Here is a 19,000-nt window from a genome sequence, read left to right on the forward strand (position 1 = left end):
ACTACAGGGAAAGATTTAAATGCCGTCCGTTTCCTTGCTGATAATAACTTGGAAGGCAATTTTAATAGCCAGACGGATTCTGAATGGAGAGGTCTGTTTAAACTTTGTCTTCCATAAATAGAAACAAAGTGCAGACATCCTGCCTCTTAACTTGGCTTCTTTTGTCATCTGAAGCTTTCAGAAGTATGCTTTTATTTGTTTTCTTGATCTTTCTCTTTCCTTCTACTGCAAATGAGACTACAGTTAGGGAGCACCCACAGCAGGCCTGGGGCTGAAAGGATCCCCTCCATTATCTGTCACTAGGAGATCCCCTGTGAGACCTTGGGCCACCCCTTAATATCTCACTGCCTTGTGAAGATGAGCCAGGTGAGTCTTCCATTTGAATTGCGAATTTGATCGCTTGACTCCAAAATGAGACATTCCATTCAACCAAATGGACATTCCTTATGAACCAGGCAGAGTGGGAGTTCAGGTAATTCAAAAACCTGAAATTGCATGTTTAAGTTTTGTCTCGCAGACTCAAACATTTTCAGAAATAAAAAGATGTTAGAAATGATTTAGACTCAGAATTGATAACCTGAGGCTCATAAAAGCTCTAGAGTGCACGAATGGACTCAAGGATTCTCTCAGTCCTGGTGGGCTAGGATATGCTGTGGTAACAAACACTTCGAGAATCTCAGTGGCTTCAAAGCAACAAAGCGTCATTTTTTACTCATATCACATGATAATACAGAGTTGAGCACCATCAACATACTCACTCCTGGACGTGATAGAAATGCAATATCAGGAATATTGCTGGCCTCAAAGCAGAAGGAAAAGAGAGCTAAGCTCTTAATTCTTCAACACAGAAGGGGGGCCCTTTGCATCCCATTGGCTAATGCCTGAGTTCAGTGGGGGTAAAGAAGTATAGCCCTTCTGCCAGGAGGATAACTACATTGGAGAACTGTTTACCGTAAGGTCCACAAACCCTTAAAATTGTAGGCAGAATTATATGTGAGCAGACATATGTGCCTGCTTCAGGGGAGTAATTCTGTAGCTTTCAGCCTCTTCCAAAAAGAGTCATTAACCATTCCTTCCCCACCCCTCACAATGTTAAGAACCAATGATTTTAGTCCAAATTCCTTATTTTACAGATGGAAGAACTTGAAAGCCAGATCTTTAAATGACTTGCCAAAAATCAAAACGATGTCCCCAAACTTGCCAAAACAACTGCTAATTGGGAGCAGAAGCAGCCCCTAAGACTGTATCAGGGAGAGGCCACCCTTTCAGGCACAGCAGAAGGCTCCAGCCTCCGCTTAACCAGCTCTCTGCATCCAAATTTAATTTAGAGAGGAAGAAAAGAGGTCATGGGAAGGGTCTTTGTTTCCTGTAGGTTTCAAATCCCAAATGGAGGTTGGAAACTGGTAGAGAATCCTCCTTGGAAACTTTTGAAAAATAACTTGTTTGAAAATATTTCAATGCCAAGAAAAACGTGACCCCTGGTCCCTGTTCCCTACTGTTCGCCTTTCCCTTCGGCCCTCTTTCCTTGTGTCAGGTAACCTGGGCTTCCATCGTATTCTTCCAGCTTCCTCATGTCTCAACTGAGCTTCCCGTTGGGGACCAACAAAAGACATTATCCTGGAAGAACTGTTTTTTCCATCTCTTTTCATAACTCCATTTCCTTTCCGGATGACCATGTGTTTTCCTTAATTCATTTTAGCTCCCTATCCTGCCTCCTCCCTTTTTCCCCCCACCTCCATCTCAGGCTGGAATATCACTCAGTTCTCAACCAGCGTGGCAATGTTTCATTTCGGCCTTCCAAACAAACAGAAGTTGATGAGTCTTCTCCTCTGATCCTCCACGCATGAAAACCCTCTCCTTTGACCACCGCCACCAACACCAGGATGTATGAGAAAACTTGTCAATTTATGTTCTGGATTCTCTTTTCTCTTCCTCTTCACTCAGTTAACTATTTTCTCAGCATCGCCCTCATTTGCTGTCTCTTTTCTATGATGTACTTTTGTCGGGCCATAGTGGGGGACCAGGAAAACCAAACATTATTTGTTTAACAGGTAGAAGTTATTGAATATCAGCATAGAAGGCGAAGATGAAATGAGACCAATAACTATGTGATGGCAGGAAGCCTAGAATTCAGGGACATCTGCCTTCAGGTTTTGTGGAGCCTGAAGAATTTGGGGACCTCAGTAAGAAAAATAATTTAAAATTGCAAGAAGGTAGACAGGCATCAAAATAAAGATTTGTTTAGACATTAATTCAATTACAAGTGAATATGTGTTTATAATTCCTCATCTTTCCCTCCACATCAATCCCTCACAGGACATCAAGTATAAGGGAGGGGACACTGGAGTGGAAACAGACAGCAGTATGAGCCAAGTAAAGTAAAAATATACTGTATTTGCAAATTCGACAAAAACGCACAACCACATGAACACATAGCTAGGGCTTCTCCCAAGGTCTTGGGAAGGCACCTCTGTGAGTGAGTGGCCCTGAAGTGTAAGATTCATTAAATTTGAGAGTCAGACTGTGTTGGAGATAGATAGAGCCAAAATATCTGGAACGTGAATCAGGTCAAGAAACCAGCCATCAGTACCTAAAGTTTCAGGCAAGATCCAATATTTACAATTTTTTTAAAAGTCAGCACTAGTTTTTTTCCACTTCCCCTTCCCTCCAATTTTTTTTTTTTTTTTTTTTTTACTGCTAATGGCCTAATGCCCCAGGCCTCTAAGGACTTACATTTTGAATAAAAGGTAAGCCAATTAAGGAACCCTTCCCAAAGAAGTGATTTTCAGTGTCACCAATATTGAGAGGAGTGAAGATTTTTGGAGTTGGGGACATTGTGTCTTCTCCAGATTCCCTCCAATCACACCAGGGGCTCCTGGAAGCAGAATGGAGGGATAATGAGGTTTTCCATATGGAGTCCTGGACAGCCTTTAAGTGAATTAAGAGCATAGAGTATAAGAAAGAAAGGACAAATTGCATTCTTTGCGTGTTCACTGAAGGCTGACCCTGAAAACACCTTATGATGCTTTCTCCCCACCACATACTCAGATTTATTCTACTCTGAGTTATTACACGGATTTTCCCATTCATAAGGTAAAAAGATAGACACCCTCTCTCCTTTCCACTCAAGAATGGTTGAGAATGGGGAGAATTTTCTTAGAGAAAAACTCCAACTGTTCCAATTCCAATTGTTGGAAGAATTTTGTTCAGCGAAAATGGTATAAAGGAAGAAAAAAAATAATTCTTCAAAGCCAGTAAAGGAAAATACGAAAATGATACGTTTGGGTTAGGTATCTGTTACAACCCATGATTCTTTCTAATTCATGGTTTTTTTTTTTCTAAGTCCAATATCAGACTTTGGTTCTTATTTAGGGGAGACATCCTTTGGTGCTTGTTCTTTAGAACTGTGCTTATCAACACTCTTCTCGAGCAGCATGGACCTGTGTTCTTATTAGGGTACAAATGGGATGCTTGTTCCCACATACGGTCGTGCACCCAAGCTCCTGCCCTTGCCCTATGGCCTGGCCCAATGCATATGGAGACTAAGTGGTCATAGACCTATGATCTGACTATCAAAGTCATAATCACTCCACCAGATAGCAACTTCCTCACTTCATAAGCTTTAGCATGTCTTCCTTCATAGCAAAAAGACGTCATTTACAGGGGATTTCCAAATGTAGGTGATCCATTAACTTCCTTAAAAACAGTCTCTTATTTCCAGGGCAATGGAAAGAGATTATTTTCCTCCAGTCTAAATATAGGCACAAATGAGAACTGAAACCACAGGGCTGATAACAATACTGTGGTTGATTCTTTTAAAGTCACTATCAGCAGGAAGAGCCAATGGGAGTGTTCAGTGAGGGAGCAGGGGTGGGAAAGGGTCAGAGAGACAAGAAAGCAACCAGGTCCCAAAACCAAAAGCATCATTTGACTTTAATCCTGTTCTAGGAACTCTGGTTGACTTCTAAGTAAAGTCTGTTTTTATTTTGGAAGAAACTCACTCTTGTTTATTTGGGAAAATATTTCTATAAATTAGTTAAGTCAAACAATCTCTGAGTAATCCTAAAATTTGTGGTACTTGAATGGCTTATGAGAATATACAGGTGAAGAGTGTATTAAAATAGAGATCTAAATACTAGACTTAGGAGTGACCAAGTCCTATTAATTGAAAAGACTGCTAGATTGGGGTGGGGTGGCGGGGGGACTTTCTAGTATCCTGAAACTGGGAACAAAATCAGGGAAAAGAAGATAAAAATACCTTCTGTATCAAAAACAGAGTCCAAAGCTATGAGCTAGACCCACTCTTCACCATTTGTCCTGGTGAGACAGTCAAATTGGGTTGGCTCTGAGTGAGGTGGCTGGTCCATGCTGCCTAAATATGGCTACAAAGGCATGACCTGAAACACCGGATGGGAATGTGCAGATGCGACCCAGGGATGATCACAGACTGGATGACCTTATAGACTGGAGGGTCCCACGGAGCCCTAGGGTGGGGGCGAGACGAGAATCTGAACACAAACGCTGCCACTCACTAGTAGCAACACCTAAGACAATCACTGTATTGTTCTAGACTTCATTTCCTTTGCTTTCAAAGTAGGACTGAAATCATATGATTTGGGAAGGTCCTGAGGTTCTGACTGTAGTCAGACAGGTCCACAGATGGAAGGACATTTAATGCTTGGGTATTTGTGTTTGTACTATTAGACTGCTGGGTTGAGATGTTGTAGAAAACATCAGATTGCTAGTTGGGAGCCATTGTTATTGTGATTCCAGCTACCCGAAATCCTTCTTGACTTTCCAGTGGGTATAAATACATAATAATTATGACTGTTACCCATAAGGCCTCAGTCAACATTAGGGGTGTTAAATTGGCTGAGTTGTTGGACCAGAACACCTCTGAGGCTCTTTTTAACCAAGGATTTCTCATGATCCTAAGATTCTTTTTGGACAAACTTTAAATAAGTTAAGATCAGGGTCTTTAGGAAAAAGGTATCTGTCTTTACTTCTCTTTCATATCCTTCTCTCCTTGTTTTAGAAAATTAGGTTGTTTTGGGGATTGGTATGGGGCAAGAGGAAAAATGAGGAGTCCGGGCAGAGCTTTTGTGATGGGGGCCGAGATCTCCTAATTCCATGGAAGAAAGTGAGATGACTTGTTTAATGTGGAAAGGACTGAAGTTGTGGATTCAAGGATCAAGGACGTATTTTCCCCTGGACTGTTTCTAGGCTGGAGGAGCTGCACAGGATTCAGAATTGAGGCTACAAGATAATCTGCTACAAAACTTTTATTTTCCCACCATCCAAAGCACACCACCCACCTCAAGGCAGGAACTCAGATGAAGCATATGATATTAATTCTCAAGGGATAAAACACTTTCCAGTATTGAAATTTGGAAAGCTTGAATACTTGAAGGTCACGTACTTTCTTGGTGGCAAAATGAGCTCTAGATCTCATCTTGTTATTAGTCTGCTAGGGCTGCCACAGCAAAACACCACAGGTAGGCAGCTTACACAAGAGAGTACTTTTCACATAGTTGTGGAGGCTAGAAGTCCAAGATCAAGGTGTCAGCAGGGTTGGTTTCTGGTGAGGCTTTCCCCTTGGCTTGTTAATTCCCACCTTATTGCTGTGTTCTCACCTGGTCTTTCCTCTGCATGCATGCCCTCATGAGGCTTCTTCCCGTTTGATAAGGAATTCAGTTTTCTTGAAGAAAAGTGCCATCCTTATCACCTCATTCAAGCTTAATTACCTCCTTAAAGACCCTGTCTCTAAATAGAGTCCGACTAGGGGTTAGGGCTTCAACATATGAACTTTGGTGAGACATAATTCAGGCCATAACACTCCCTAACTCCCCATCTAATGTTCTCTCCACAGCAACACACTACATGCCAACAGCAATGTGTGTGCAATGGGTGGTAGGAGAAAACTAATTTCATTATTAAGTTGTGAAAAATCAGTGTTTTTAGAGAGATTTCAAATAATTATGGCATTCTTGGGTATTGAGAGGTATTTAATAGAAGGTAATAAATGAAAAAATAAAGTGCTCTCTCTTGCTCTGATTTTAAGCCCACTTCAAGGATGCCTTGAGGGGTTATCTTTTGATATCAGCCAGAAGTTACAGACTTCAGTATTTCTACTAGGTGATTTAGCCTGGATGAGAAAAGGCTGAGACAGGAAATTTTCCTATTTTATTTAACATTTTTTAAAACTCTCATGAGAAAACAGGATTGGATGACAGATGGCAAGTATGTGACATATGCGACATCATTTTACCTTCTACCAGTGGCAGACATTACTTACCAATCATGGCATTCACTGAACAGAGCTTCAGAATACACTCAGTGCAGTGCCTCAAATAGCATTTTTTTTTTTTTAAAGAAAGGGTATATGACTTTGGGAGGCTGAGGCAGGCGGATCATGAGGTCAAGAAATTGAGACCATCCTGGCCAACATGGTGAAACCCTGTCTCTATTAAAAATACAAAAATTAGCTGGGTGTGGTGGCATTTGCCTGTAGTCCCAGCTACTTGGGAGACTGAAGCAGGAGAATTGCTTGAACCCAGGAGGCAGAGATTACAGTGAGCCGAGATCGCGCCACTGCACTCCAGCCTCCAGCCTGGCGACAGTGCGAGACTCCGTCTCAAAACAAAAAAAGGTATATGAGATGAAATAATGTTGCCAATAGCTAGCATTAATTATGTGCCTACCAAGTTCCATACATTGTTTAAATTCTTTACATATATGAACCCATTTCTTCTTCATGACCACCCTATCAAGTAGGCACCAACAGAATTAACATTTTGCTGGTGGGGACAATGAGGCACAGGCGCCCAGCAAAGAAGTGGAAGAACTTGGATTTGAACCCAGGCCATCTGGCTCCAGAGCCAGAATGATCATTGCCATTCTGCTATACTGCTCTCTCTCACTCTAGGGGCAGTACTAGAGTTAATGGGGGCATATTGCAAAGAGTCAAATTGGGTCAAAAAAAGAAAATAACTTTTTTTTTTAACGGTAGGATGGTTCCAAAAATTGAATTAATAGTCACTTCTAATATTCATCTCCCTGTCACTGCAGACACCAAGCAGAGTTGTAGAGCTATCTGTTAGGGTTGTGGTGCAATTAGTTTCTGAGCTGGATAAAGAATGGAGTGAGTTGGGTTATGGCACTTCAACTTCCATTTGGCTCTAAAAGTCAAGGATTCCTTGACTTAAGCAAGGATTCCTTAACTTAAGCAGTGTGAGCAAAACTAGAAGGAACCACAAGTGACATCCTTCCTGATTCTTTTTTGCCATCTCCCTTACCCCCCAGCATTGTCAAGCGGAAAGAATGTCCAAAATTTGAATAAATCACACTGCATTTCAAAAATAGACACTCAATAGATGCCATATAAAACTCATACAGCCCCAGAATACAAACAGTAGTTGTGAAAAACTAAGTTGAATTCTGTCAAACTGGTGTTCCTTCATTAGTCTGAGCAGTCTTACTCCTCTTCTTATCACACTTTTCTAGGTAAGGGGACAAGTTACAGCAACAATAAAAGACAGGTAAGTTTATTAGTTGTCAATGAAGTTGACAATGTCTTCAAATATTAACTCTCTCTTTATCTTGCCTCAAGAATGGCATGCTTTGCAAGGCAAGCATCCTTCCCTGGAATGTGACCTTGGCCCTTCCTAGCAGCAGCAAAGAAAAATGCCATCCCTATGAGGTTACCATTTACTGATGGGAAAGAAAATTAATGACGGTTGCCAAATCATTTCAGATGAAACTCACATATGTCAAATACTGAGGAATCTTCTAATATGTTATGTGTCATTCCTTCCAAGATTTTTATCTGAACAGCTCTTCCACTCTTCTGAAAGTCTGTAGTATTACACTATGAGCCAAGTGTGTGTGAATGGCCTGTGTCACTTGTACACAGCTCCTGTGACCTCCTGTTTCAAGACAGAGTTTGACCCTTTCCTTGGGCCAGCTCGAACCCAGACTATAGCCTTACTTCCTAATTTTTTTTTTTTTTTAGACGGAGTCTCGCTCTGTCGCCCAGGCTGGAGTGCAATGGAGTGATCTCGGCTCACTGCAACCTCCACCTCCCGGGTTCAAGCGATTCTCCTGCCTCAGCCTCCTGAGTAGCTGGGATTACAGGCGCGCACCACCATGCCCGGCTAATTTTTTTTTTTTTGTACTTTTAGTAGAGACAGGGTTTCACCATGTTGGTCAGGCTGGTCTTGAACTCCTGACCTCGTGATCCACCCGCCTCAGCCTTCCAAAGTGCTGGGATTACAGGCTTGAGCCACCACTCCCGGCCCTTACTTCCTAAAACTTAAAGAACAAAACTCACAGAGGAGTCCCTTCTGATTGACTGGTGTACTTCAGAGGACCCACCCCTAGGATCAGCTTGAGTTGAAACTCCACTACTGAACCAACACATGGCACCTTGGGCGAGTCACTTAAGGCCTCCACCTCTCTGTCACTTATTTTCTGATACCTGGAATAGAGGTATCAGAATTGGTCTTGGCTAAATCACACACAAAAAAAGTGAAGATAAAAGAAAACTCAGTAATACATAAAAGGCTGGTTAGAAACACAGGCGTAACAGAGACGCAAGGGCAGTAGAGCACTCTTTCAGTGATTCACTTACAGAGGTAGTTCTGGAGAGTTCACAGGGGGTGTAGTTATAGCCAGCAGGTGCTAGTGCTTATACAGGAAGGATCAAAATCTGTCTCAGGATTTAAATACACTAGACTATTGAAACTGGATGGCTAATTCCAGGTTTGAGTAATTATGAAAAAAATAGATGTATAGTTGCAGTGGGGGAAAAAGGTATATGTTTTCATTTAATAGTTTTCCAAATGTATGTTCTGAGAAAGACTTAACAAATGGGTTTATAAGGATCAAGCAACCTGCTACTAGACCAATGTAAACCTCAACAACTAAATAGAAAAATAATGTTGTTTTGAAAGTTGGGTTTTAGATTTTAAGGAGATTTGGAGGGAATAATAAGAAAGATTGTTAGATAAACTTGTTTCCTGCTTAAGAAAAAATAGTTAAAAGTTAATATATGATGATAGAAATAAAAGAAGAATGACAGCTAACATTTCTGAGTACTTACATTCTAGGTATTTACATCCTGTCTACTTATATTCTTTCCCTATTCTAAGCACTTTTCACGTATTAACTCATATAGTCCTCATAGCAACCTTCTAATGTAAGTATTATAACATTATTATCCCCGTTTTACAGATAAGTAAACTGAGGTAGTAATCATTTTCTTTTCACTCTTGTCAGCGATCAAACTTCATACTTAAGACCAGCCTGTGAGGTGTGTACTACACATCCTATATGTGGTTGGTTAATGAAACTGAGATTCAGCCATGTTCAGGTCATACAGTTGGCAACATCAGAATGTGACCCTGATCTCCTAACTTGAAGAACTTTCTCTCCTGAATTCGGATGCCACCCAGTTGAGCCACAATAACATGCTACAAGCCCTTTTCTAGAGACTTGCTGAAATTAGATGTCCTCTAATGCATTGTTTAGTGCCTTCGTCCCACACTTGTCTTAGCAGGTCAGCTACATCTGGAAGTGTGTTCAGTCCTGGACCCTGCTCCAAGCAGGATTTCAGGGCAAGGGCATGGCGCTGGGCCAAAGGTCATTTCCCTTTTGAGACTCTTTGAGACTCTCCCCTTTCTTTTTAGGTATCCAGTCACCACTGGGCCTTGAATTGTCCAGGCTACTATCCGGTTATTTCTTAAGGATAACTTTGGCCATCCAAAATAAATCCCAGAGAAGTGACCACTTAAAACAGTACATTGAAAAATTACTACCATGGGTAATATGCGTCTGTTTTTTTTTTTCTCACATATTTTGCTAACTGAGAAAAGGTTGGCACCCCTTCGCTGGTTCTCTGGTCCAATCTATTTGTGTTTCCAAGTTTTGTACTATCAGACTAATAAAAAAATAATGCTCAGAGACTTGTCAAACTTCTTCCTGTATTGAAGCTGACCACTGCACACCCCTGAGACAGTTGCTATGACCGGTGTTCACCTTGAGGTCATACAGTGCATGGGAACAGTTACATAAAAGCCAAAAGGGGGGCTCAGCATGAGGTCAGGAAGCAGCCACAAGCAGCAGCAATGATCAGCTCTTGCAGTTGTATTCCTGCAGCTCACATGCTCTGCATTTGGGCTGACTTACTCAAAGTTCACTCAAGTAAGCCATTGGATTGATCACGGAAATTAGGATTAATTCCCCTGCATGGGGCCTCTGGCCTCTTTCCATCAACATTTTTAGAAGGGTAAAATTTCATGTGTTTTTTTAAACTAATTTCTTCTAGTCTTTTCCCTTCATTCATCTATACTATTGCTTGATTGTAACCATAATGTATATACAATGGTTTAACCCTGCTTTTTATTTACTTAGTGGCTTATCATGGGCTTTTTTGTTATAGTTGTTTTCCACGTAGCCTTCATAGTGACTGTTATTATTTGGCTGATCAGGCAGCCATTTCTACTCCCCTGCTCCCTTGCTTATCTTCCATTATAGATTAAAACAAAAACCCCAGTGTTTCTAACTGCCCTGGTGCCAGGAGTGCTCACGTACTAAAAGGCCAAGGAAACATGAAGAGACATCTACTGAGAGACTTTAGAGAAGGATTTTATTTTCCAGATGAAAGGGACAGACAAAAGAGAAGGAGAGATGCTGAAATAACTCTTCTTTTCCTTTCTTTGTGCCTTGAATTGGGTCATCATGCCTGGAGTTTTGGCAGCCATATTGTAGTCATGAGGAGATAAGTGTGCAGACCAAATGTCAAGATGCTAGGGATGGCAGATGTAAATGTTAGAAAGTGTTTAGACTAACCCCAGGACCTCCCACCTCTGGACTTTTCGTTTTGCAACTAAGAAATGTCCTTATGGTATAAGCCTCAGTCAAGTATTCTGTTTCTTACAACGAAAAGCTTTCCTAACTGTTGTGGTCTTTGCAGTCACCATTTTAACTTTGTTCAAATATACCTAGATCCTGCAAACCCTGGCAATAGCAGGCAGTTGGTGGAAGTATTTCATGGAACCTTCAGGTAGCTTTGGGGAGTGACCAGGGTGTAAGAAAGTTTGCTGGATGGCACAGGTTGCGTCTAGTTTAACTTTGCCCCCTTGCCTTTATTTCCTGGAAGCTGCCTAGTGGCTCAAGGCAGAGGGTCTATTATCTACATTTTTCATGCCCCAAGAGTATCTCTGACAGAATCCCTAAGTATCTGACCTACTCACATGAGGCTGACAAAGCATTAGGCTGAATTGTTAAAATTAAGCCGGGAGCTGGAAACCAGGCTGATTCTCTGTAAAATTAAGAGGGTCTTTGGTAGCTTGTCCTCTCTCCTTCAAACTTGTTTCCTCCGGTTTCCCCTTCTCCTAACTGCCTGTGTCTCAGCGCATCTACTCTTTTAAGGCCTCTTCAAGTTCTGAACCTTTCCCTGCCCTCCTTGCTCATTCTGCATCCCTTTCGTTCTTTTTTTTTTGAAACGGAGTCTCGCTCTATCACCCCGGTTGGAGTGCTGTGGCCGGATCTCAGCTCACTGCAAGCTCCGCCTCCCGGGTTCACGCCATTCTCCTGCCTCAGCCTCCCGGGTAGCTGGGACTACAGGCGCCACCACCTCCCCCGGCTAGTTTTTTGTAGTTTTTAGTAGAGACGGGGTTTCACGGTGTTTCAGGATGGTCTCGATCTCCTGATCTCGTGATCCGCCCGTCTCGGCCTCCCAAAGTGCTGGGATTACAGGCTTGAGCCACCGCGCCCGGCCCCTTTCGTTCTTTCAACCAGCAGTCCCCGAGGAAAAAACAGCCTTTCCAAGGATGGCTTCTTTGGCCTCTTGGGCCCATGTGCTCAAAGAGTATAAATCCCAGGATCCAATAAGTTAGAGAAGGGTTGCCTACTGAATGTGCCCTCTAGGAAATTCACTTTGTTCATCAGGATAGAGAAATCGTTTAAATCTCAACCAAGCCACTATTTCCCAAACATATATGACTTCCAATCCTTTATTCCATGTTAATATTCTGTATATGCAGGTTCTACCCATCATTTGGGGGGGAATATTGAGCTAAAGATACTCTGAAGTGACTGATCATAGCCACAACTCCAAATTCTCTAATTTTGCACACATTTCCCCAATCCTGTAGGCTAACCCCAAATTCTTTAGTCGGGCTTTTTAAGGTCCTCCACAGTGTCTACAGTCTAGTTTGGAAGCCTCATTTCCCATTATTCTTCTATATGAACTTTCTGCTTCAACAAAACTCTCCTATTCCTTGTTCCCTAAATAGTCTGTGTCCATTTCTGCCTCCCTATTTGCATACATATTCTTTGGGGGAGGGGCTTCTGAAATTTCATAAAGACAAGAAGTGTCAGAAGTTCTTAGTCATTTAACATTGTATCTCTTGGGATGCTTTGTTGCAAGCAACAGAAATAGGCTCTACTTATTGAAAGGACACTGGGAAACTCAAAGAATTCCTAGAGTGTCCAGAGAAAAAGGCTTGAAGACTGTGCAGCCAGGAACAACACTGTAAATTCTGCTGCAGAATTCATTCATTGAGGACACCATAGCAGCCAAACTGCGCCTGGACACTGCAGCTCAAACCATCTGCACCATCAGCAAGTGTTCTTGGATGCCGATGCTAGAACCACTGGCCCTGCTGCCTCTGGAAACTGGATGTAGCTGCCATTGTGTCTCAAATCCACCAGAATGGATTCTGCATGTTCCTTTCTTTATGTCACTAGCAGATTCAAAGACCATCTGATTGGTGGAACTTTGATCACATGTCCATATCTAATGAAAAGGGAGACTGAGAAGTCCAGTGTCTGGAATTTCAGCTTCTACAGGAGGAGCTAGGCTCTGTCACATAAAAGGATTTCCTAAAGAGAGGAAGAAGTTTCAGATGATGAGTGGTCAAAAAGAATGACAGTTGTCTATATTGTTATGTCATGGATTATTGAGAAACACAAGAGAAAGAAAGACATTTTTTAATGCCCCCAAAGGAGTTTACAGTCTAGCTAAGTAGACAAGATAAACAGATGAGATGATTTAAAAATAAGATAACATATAATAATAATAATGTAATAAATAAGAATTGCTTAATTAAAAGATACTAACATTATGTTGAACATAATCAACAGAATTAGAGAAAGTATATTTATATGTTACAGCTCCAAGCCATTGCTTTTCCAACAGATGTTTTCCTAGGGCGAAATTTATGTAAACAAGTCTTGTTTGCACCTAGAATATTTCCACACATCCACCCAGCTTCGTTTTCCAAGCTGATTTGCATGAAGGCAAGCTCCTTGATTGCCCAACAAGATGCATTGTACTCAGGACTGAGCCATCTGTAATTAAAATAATAATAATAAATATATATATATGAGACAGATATTAAGTCTGAAGAATTAGAAACAATGGCATGAACATGGTAATTGGGTATAGGTTTTGACCTGGAGTCAGAGGGAAAGAGAATGAGCCTGGAGTTCTGGGAAATCCATCATCACTCTTCTGCATTGTGTGGTCACTTATGTCCCTAGGGAAGGGCAGTGCTAAGCCACGCCGGGGTAAAGGCCTATGCAGAGCCAAGAGTTGAGTGCTTTTCCTATGCTGTGTCAAGGTCACTGCTGCACAGGGCATTTGGGAGCTCCGCTCCTGCAGTCAGCCAATGGCCACTCAGGATTAACAGTGAATGCTGTGTGGGCAGAGCTGGGAAAAAATGGGTCACTTGGCTGGTTATGGGATATAGAAGGCCAGCAGCCAGGGCCTCCACCCATAACAGCCATCCAGTCCCAGGGCCTTGCTGCTCCTCCACCTTTCTCTTTCACGCCATGCAGCTCTCTGCATCACATTCTCCACCTTTCTAAGTGTCAATATGGCCTCCAGAAAGAGGGTGAAAGTGAAAACAAAACTAGGGGGAAGGAATTAGGGGAGAGCTTCACTCCTCCAAGAAGGAAAGGGATTGTGCAATATGGTAGAAAGGAAACCGATTCAATAGCTTTCTCTAGCTATTATCCGGGTGATCTTTGGCAAGTGATTTTTCCCTTCAGATCATCGTCAGTAAAATGGGATGATGTGAGACAACTCGTATGAAATTATAGCATACTAAAAAGAACAACTACCTACAACTAGGTTAGTTCAAAAACTATGTTCTTCAGTCCTAAGTGATACTTAGGAGTGATTGCAACTCAAGCTGCTGGTGAGGACAGCCGATTATCTTCTGCTGTGGCTCTTGGCTTTGTTTGCATCCAAGAAGGTTCTTAAAGAAAAATTCTTCTGTGTTCAGATTGGTTGGTGTAATCAGAACACAGGCATCGAGAGGAGCTCTCATCCAGCCTGGTCATCCACCCCACCACCTGCTTGGATTCTCTCTTTCCCATATCATGTGTGCATGCATGCACACACACACACACACAGACACACATACACTCACACTCCCATCCACACACCCCTGAGAAATGCATAAAGTGTAATAATGAAGTAATGACTAATGCCTAACAAAGGCAGTACGTAAAATGTTGTGCCAGTAGTGGACCTAGACTCCCAGGTTTGGAAATCCTGACTCTGCAGTTTGCTCACTGTATAACCTTAGACACATTCCTCAACCTCTCAGTCCCTCAGTAGGACAATAATAGTATCTACTACATAGGACGTTGTGAGGACTACGTGGGTTGATACACATAAAGCGCTTAAGGTAGGACCCAGCACGCAGTCATTACTCAATAACATTAGCTATTATAATTTTTAATATTATTTTCATACATCTAATTGAGTGCAGTTGTGTTCAAAGCATCAATAAGAAGAGGAAAAATGGATTGTGCAAATGTTTTGTGTGCTGTGTCTTCTATATACATGACTTTATTGAATCCTTACCTTAACCTGAAGCTCAGGGCTATTGTTATTCTGAGGCTGATGTCCAGACAAGTAACATGTCCAAGGGCTGGAAAATGGGGAGCTGACATTCAAACCCAGGTGCTCCTGGCCCTGTGCTCCCACAATGCCATGCTTTCCCTCCTCTGGGACACTGCTACCATCACTTGAAATCGTCAAAATTCTTTGGGAATTTCCTTCAGAACTTGATGATTGTGTTTAGGATTTTCTGAGCACTGGCAAACCTTCTTCTTTTCAAAAATACATTATCAGCATTTTTAAAAAGTCATTTATTGTCAGGATGAATAACTCAATTGGGTAATACTGTTTTGGGCTAAAATGAAGGTATGATTAATGTTTTTAGGTGGCTGGTAAACCAGTTCTGGAAACAATTCCAAGAGTAAAAGTTCTGAAATATTTTTGGAAAACTCAATATCCTAGGAAAACTGCATTTCCCAGCCCTCTTTTGGCTATGTTGGCTCTGACACGCTTCTCTAGATGAGTTTTTTAATAGCTTGGTCGTTCGTCGAATATGTAAAAGGACACAGATTAAGACTGTTTGCTATGGTTTGGATACTTGACCTCTCCACACCACGTGTTGAAATCTGATTCCCAATGTGAGAGGAGGGGCAAATGGAGGGCATTTGTGTCAGGAAGGCAGATCCCTCATGAGGAGATTAATGCCCTCCCTTGGAGGTAAGTGAGTTCTCGCTCTATTAGATCCTAGCTAGCTAGAACTGGTTGTTAGAAAAATCCTGGCACCTTCCCCTGTCTCTGGCTTCCTGTCTCGCCCTGTGATCTCTGCGCACGCTGGCTCCTCTTCCCCTTCCCCCATGAGTGGAAGCAGCCTGAGGCCTTCACCAAAAGCAGGTGCTGGTGCCATGCTTTTTGTGCAGCCTGCAGAACCAGGAGCCAATTAGCCTCTTTTCTTTATAAATTCCCCAGCCTCTGGTATTCCTTGCCAGCAACACAGGTGAATGGAAACACTATCTGAGCATACTTATGAGTTGTGTTTGGGGCCTGTGGTAGGATGTGAGAGTTGGCATTCCCTGCTCTTTGCCTGTCTTTCTACAGCGATGTTCTCCTCCATGGTCCCTGGAATATTCTTGTGTCTCCAGGCCCCTCAAAACCCAGAACGATTTTGGAGGACAGCATGACAGAGGAAGAGGAATGGCATCAAGAAAGGCACTGTACATGCATTATTTCATTTATCCTCAGAACAGCCCGTTTCACTGGGGGAAACTAGGCCCAGAGTGGGTCCAGAACCTGCTCCAGGTCACACAGCAGGACAGAACAGAAGCAGGGGTGGCATGTGCCTCTAGATTCCACTTTACCTGTGGCCATAGCAGCATTCTGGCCACCCCAGGCCTGAGCACCTCCCTGCTGAGCCCTTCTAAGTAGCCTAGATTCGAAGGCAGAGCAGTGTAGGCGGGGGTGTAATTAAGTCATTAAGCTGACTGCTCCAGCAGGATGAAGCTTTCTGGCCCACTTGTTCCTGGCTTCAGTAGCACGGATAGTTCCTGGAGATCACCCTCTTTGTGCAAGTGTTTGACTCAGTGGTCTGTACTGGAATTAGATGGATCCCTTTGCCACCACCTCTGGCCTCTAGGGCTTGTTCTTTGGAGGCCCAGCCTTCACATGCTTCTCCTCCAGAGTAGGCTGCCAGAGAGAAGCTGCTAGCTCTGCTGGTGCCCTTGACACGGCCATCCGCATTAACTTCAAGCACTGCCAAATTGGCAGGTTAAACAAGGAACCATCAACTTTTCAAATTCTGTGTTTATCTTATATTTTATCTACCCCAGAACTCATCTTCAAAAAATGGGGAAAGAGAGATAAAGGGGATGATAGAAAAACAAGGTAGCTGAACTTGTACTTTAATTGAAAAAAAAAATGTAATTACTCTAAGCAAAAAATACTTGTAGACAAAAGCACATGTTCAAAAAAACAAAGTGATCAAAACCATATTAACTTTATGTTTTTTTCTCTTCCCACCTAACCTCCAGATCCTTGACTTGTTTCATCCTACTGGTCCTTTTCAAATTGTACTGTGATAATTCAGCTGTTAAAAGAGGAGTTTTGAAGTCGTGAAGTCCTGTTAATATGTGACTCGAGGAAAATCCAAGGTAGGGAGAAAAATTAAACTCCTCTACCACTCTGGGGAACTTGGCTCTCTAAGGAGACATTGTTTTAAAACCAAGAACAAGCCAGAGATGACCAAGATTAGGTTTTGTTCTTTGCTTCTCAAATCTTGATCCTAATCCATTAGAGCTAATTTTGCCTGATTCCTTTTCTGTATGCTCTGGACTTCGATGGGTTTCTCTTAGATGGAGGGAGAGTCAAGAAACGGGTTATGGGGAGGGAGAAAGGGACTGATTTCATTAAACTGCCAAAAATAGGTTTATGCCAGTAATAGCATGTATGATGCAAACTTGCTTCTACATGCAGAATAATCATCTGTATGGGAAGTTGCTTATGAAGATGACGACATTTAAGAGTTTGGCATCACAGTAGTTTTACCTTTGATCTTGGAAAACTGCCCAAAATAACTAAGTCATTCACAATCTGCCTTACTTGCCATTTTAATTATTTTGAGGGTTGAGGGGGCACTTTCTTCTTCATTGTGCATTACCAGAGGCCTACTTTCTGATCTAAAAGAAGCAAAATAGGTGAGTCTCACACTCGGTGATTAAACAACACAAGCTTTGCTATACAGTGACCTTATTTATACTCCAAATGACAGCCTACAGCAGATCGCATTTGACAAATTTTAATGCTCTTAAACTGAAGCCTGAAACAGACACTCAATAGGCTCTTCATTTCCCCAGAAGTGACAATGCTCTGCTCCTCATGAGGCTCCAGTGGAAGCTGAATCCTCATGGAGGGGCAGCCATCTGGGACTCTGGGTAGAGGCCAACCCACAGCTCTACACCTCCTGTCTCACCTCCACTCAGCTCTGAGGGTGGACTGAGGGCAGAAGGAAGTGGAGCTGGAGCTGTAGAGACAGCAGTTTAGTGGAGGGCTGTCTGTCATGGCTAGTCGAGGTGCGTGATAGGTAGTGGCAGAGAGAGGGGGTAGGGAGTAAGGTGAGGGAAGTCCAGGGAGCTCCAACAGGTGGAGATGGGGAAGTTGGGAAGATTGGAAAGAGAGGGTGTAAAGGCAATGAAACGTTTCCCGTGCTCCTGAAGAGAAAACATGAATGAGGAAGCCATGGATGTTGAGGCTTTAAAGCTTACTTTAAGTAAGGGAGATTGTTCCAGATCATCTGGGGGCCTGGTTCACTCCACTGAATGACCTTCAGAGCAGAACCGAGGCTTCCTGATGAAGAAATTCTGACTGTGCAGAGCAACTTTGGCCTGTGCCCAAGAGTTGAAGTCTGTTTTTCTGACAGCCTGCCCTGTGGATTTCAGACTTGCCTAGCCAGTCCCCATAATCACGTGAACCAATTCTGTGCAATAAATCTCTTAATATCTGTCTCCTTCTGATGCGGTTTTACTGGTTAAAACTTGACTGATGCACATTTGCAGCCTGGAGTCCCCTTCCAGACATGAGAATTTGTGGCTTCAGCTGCTGGAAGCCTGGCTGTGGCAGAGGCCCTCAGCTGCCAGCTGTCCTTAGCGAGTGCTTTGACTGAGCAGAGTCTCCTTGCCCCAGGTCACATTCCCTTCCCAGGGCAGCAAAGCTCCAATGACCGGCTGATGTTGGGATAGAAAGGCTGGGCCCCTGGCCCCAACTCTGGGTAAACCTGAGGACTGCCTCAGCTTTAGAGCTCCCCATGAACTTGGCTGAGGCCTTTATTGTGGCTGCATCACAGCCCCACTGCTCCCTTCACCCCACCCTCCTTCCTTCCCTTCTTACCCAGGCGTTGATTCCCAGAGCACTGCCTGATAAACCGCCTGCCCACGAATCCTCATCTGCTCCCTGGGAAACCCCATCTGTACCAGGAACCTTGCTCCACTGCATTTCCATCTATTTCCTGCATCTTTGACTTTCCCTTCTCATTCATCTCTTTCTCCTCACCACATGTAAATGCTCTAGGCTCTCCCATATTAAAAAGAAACACAACCAGGAAACATAATAACCATTCCTAAATTGTGTCATCCTCAAGTTGTGGCTGTTTTTTGTTTG

The sequence above is a fragment of the Trachypithecus francoisi genome, unplaced genomic scaffold (assembly GCF_009764315.1).
Source record: "Trachypithecus francoisi isolate TF-2019V2 unplaced genomic scaffold, Tfra_2.0 Lachesis_group2, whole genome shotgun sequence".
In the NCBI taxonomy this organism is placed as follows: domain Eukaryota; kingdom Metazoa; phylum Chordata; class Mammalia; order Primates; family Cercopithecidae; genus Trachypithecus; species Trachypithecus francoisi.